Source organism: Primulina eburnea, chromosome 18 (genome assembly GCF_022965805.1).
Source record: "Primulina eburnea isolate SZY01 chromosome 18, ASM2296580v1, whole genome shotgun sequence".
Classification (NCBI taxonomy): domain Eukaryota; kingdom Viridiplantae; phylum Streptophyta; class Magnoliopsida; order Lamiales; family Gesneriaceae; genus Primulina; species Primulina eburnea.
This window is the reverse complement of record NC_133118.1, coordinates 6,813,265-6,816,827: the sequence shown is the minus strand read 5'-3', so window position 1 is coordinate 6,816,827 and position 3,563 is coordinate 6,813,265. Positions and strand designations below refer to the sequence as shown.

Here is a 3,563-nt window from a genome sequence, read left to right as displayed (position 1 = left end):
CGGGACGTTACAATCTACCCCCCTTACATTGAATTTCGTCCCCGAAATTCACTTATCCTAGATAACCAAAAAGTTTAGACTCTGAATTCTAATACCTCAATAATCCACGCTTCCGCTACGCTACTCTGATAAAATAAGTGTTAAACTGTCCTTACGTTTCCTCAATCCTAATTAAATTTGCCTTCCAAATTCCTCGTTGGCGAATCGCAACTTAAAACAACTTATGGTGACTTAGTTCTATAATACTCAGACCTCGAATTCTGAATTTTTTCAAACTTCCCAATATTAGAAATGACAGTCACTAGTAGAAAAACGCTAAATGACAACGGATTTTATCCGTTGTCTTTTAGGGTGAAAAACTGATGTTGTAAGCTGTGTTGTTAAAAACCAGGGGAACGACAAAGGATAAAATCCGTTGTCTTATATAACAAAGACAACGGTTTTGCATTGTTTTTTAAATGTTGTGTAATATGAGATACGACAACGGATTTACAACGCTTACAAACCGTTGTGTTATATGAGCTACGACAACGTTTTTGCAACAAATTAAAAACGTTGTTGTTCTGAATTTACAACAACATTTTGACAATGGATAAAAAACATTGTTGTTTGTGTTTTACAACAATATTTATGCAACAAAATAAAAACCGTTGTTGTAAGTTATTTTAACAACAGGTGAAAATCGATTTCTTTGACCTTGATTACAAATCAATTTTGCATCATTTTATAATTGTTGTCGTTAAATTTGTAAAAACTATTGTCTTTCACATTTTATATACAATGAACTAATTAATTAATAATTATATAAAAACAAAAATTAAAAAATCCTGAAATTAGAACTGATAAAAACTAAAAGCATACAATCATTGTCAAACAATTCAGCCCAAAAGTAAAACATAAATTGTGCCCACATCAACGTACCATAATCCATAATATTTGATCGAAAATAAGTCTACAACACCAAAAACACTAGATATAACTAAAGGTGCATATTTTTATCAAGCTTTCTTTCTCCGTCTACCGAAGCTGCAAAGTGTTTATCATTTCGAACCTATCCTGTTTTGAAAAACAAAAACCATGGTTATATCTTTTCGAATATTTAGCTGAGCTCAAAAACAAAACAAAAACAGCTGATGCAAAAACAAAAACACATATATTTCCATGCACCATCTCGCGGTTGCTAATGAAAAAACATAACAACTATATACTCGAAAATGAAGTCCCCGGGGGAAAGCATCAAATCATTATCAAAAGGGATATATCAAACATATTTGGTTAGGTTTTAATTCAGGAACATAAAGAAGGATTTCATAATGGTATAAATATTTTGATTTACTTTTCTAGAAATTTCGACATGACCTCCCTGTAAATAGGACATCCCGAAAAAATTCAAAACAACATAACAACTGTATACTCGAAAATGAATTCCATCGATTCAAACATAAAACAAATCGCATACAGAGCCGGCCAAGCTCGATCATTCAAAATAAAATCTATCAATCAAGTATCACACCATATGTACACATAGACGGGGTATGTCCTCGGCAAATGACTGAAGATGCAGTTATTTAGTACTTACCAACAAAAATATCCGAAATGTCTCAACAACACAACAATAGCAATTCCTTGGAAATGGAGGATTTATAATTTTCAAACTTTGCAAATGTTCATTCACTTAGATCAAACAATTGTGAAATGAAAAGAGAAACATAGAATTATGGAGGGAAGCGTTCCATACCTACTCATAAATGTGATCTTGTATACATTCTGCCAAATCAGAACGCACCTCATCGATTTCTTCCCGAGAGTACTCCGATTTTGTGAACTGTGAACACACATACAAATTATGTTACTAAAAAAAAATTACTGAATTTTGAAAATTTTGAAATCGATAATGTAAATTTTCAAAGAAGCAATATAATTTTACTATTGATCGTAGTGAATCTCTCTCGATAGTTGCAATTTCTTCAATAATTTGTCTCATAAATCTCATCACATAATAACCACATTGTTTTGCATCTGGTGTTCGAAGAGCCTATGGTAATTAGAAACAAATGGTTAATTAAAAATATAAGCATTAAAGTTACTGTTTAACATAATTACACATACCTTTACCACTTCTCACAAAGCATTTTTCTTGCCTTTCCTTCCCTTGTTTGAATTAAACAATCTCAAGGCCCTCCATACAATAACAATAATTATTATGATTTTTTTTGACTAAATTTAAATTCTTAATAAAAAAAGAATATTAACTCACATTTCCACTACATATTTCCAGTCCTCATCGCGAATACGATGATACAGGGAATCCAACAAATAAATAATCTCCTTGTAAGGTCCAATGACAACGAGGATCCAATGAAAACTATGCGGAAACACATAATCAGTGCATAAAATGCAATAAATTGTCTAAATGAAGCTATTGAAAGTAAGATTGCACAGACTTTAGGTTAGGAGGACAACTTGAGTCATTCAACGTGAAAGAAAATGCAATAAAATATGATCCGAAATCTTGCATCTATGTTTTTAATCGGAATTCCTACAAAAATTGGACAATAATCGAGTAAAATTCTTACCCAAAGGAATGACAACTCGCGCAGAAAAGGACTAAAATTCACGACCTTGCCTTGCTCAAAACTCCCAATTACCATTGCAATTAGGTCGACCGGACCTGGGCTACCTTCGCCGGTCCTCGACGACGGCAAACGGACGGGTGGCGGCTTTGATTCGGCTGGGAAAGAGGAGGGCGACGGGAGAGGATTTGGGGTGTGTGTGTGTCGCGATTTCTATTAAGTGTAAAAGTGTATGAACGTTAAAGTGTGTGGGGGATAAGTATTGGGATATTGGTTTTTTTAACAACAGTTTTTTAAACACTGTTGTTAAATGATTTAGAGTGTTGCTTTAAAAGCTATTTTTGTTTAGTGATACGACAACGGTTGTTTTTTAAACTGTTGTCTTAGGCCCTAAAAATGTACATAAACAATTATTTTATAAACCGTTGCCGTAGCTCCTAAAAAAACCACGATATTAAAAACCGTTGTCTTTGCTACATAAAAACGCCGTCATAGACAACAGTATTAATAACCGTTGTTGTAGCTATTAAAAAACACTCTCATAGACAACGGTATAAAAACCGTTGTCGTAACCTATATAAGACAACGGTTTTAATAAAAATCGTTGTCTTAGCTAAATAAAAGACCAGCAGAAAGACAACGGTTTTAAAAATCGTTGTCTTAGCAACCAAAAACACACCCATAGACAACGGTTGGCTAAAACTGATGTTGTTGACCCATAAAAGACAATAGTTTTCAAAAAGCTGTTGTCTTTGACAAAGAAAAAATCACAAAGACAACGGTTTTCGTTAAAACCGTTGTTAAAAGGAAAAAGACAACAGTTTTAACCAAAATCGTTGTCTTTTCAGTGTTGATAAATCCATATTTTCTTGTAGTGTGTCCGAATTTTATTGCATCTACTTTTCTTAAATTGTACCCGTAATGTTCATTGATCTATTACATTTGTATTTATGCAGTTCACCCTAAGAAACCTTAGCACCAAAATTTACT

The 3,563-nt window shown here is 33.1% G+C and overlaps 1 long non-coding RNA gene across 1 annotated transcript; it reads right to left on the bottom strand.

Moving 5' to 3' along the window:
- Nucleotides 1–825: 825 nt before the first annotated feature.
- On the bottom strand, nucleotides 826–2,360 carry LOC140820144 (uncharacterized). The gene is made up of 5 exons (XR_012115354.1): nucleotides 2,258–2,360; nucleotides 2,110–2,179; nucleotides 1,928–2,035; nucleotides 1,739–1,825; nucleotides 826–1,056 (listed from the first exon to the last, which is right to left on the bottom strand). It is a non-coding gene; the product is annotated as an uncharacterized lncRNA (long non-coding RNA).
- Between the last annotated feature and the right edge of the window lie 1,203 nt (nucleotides 2,361–3,563).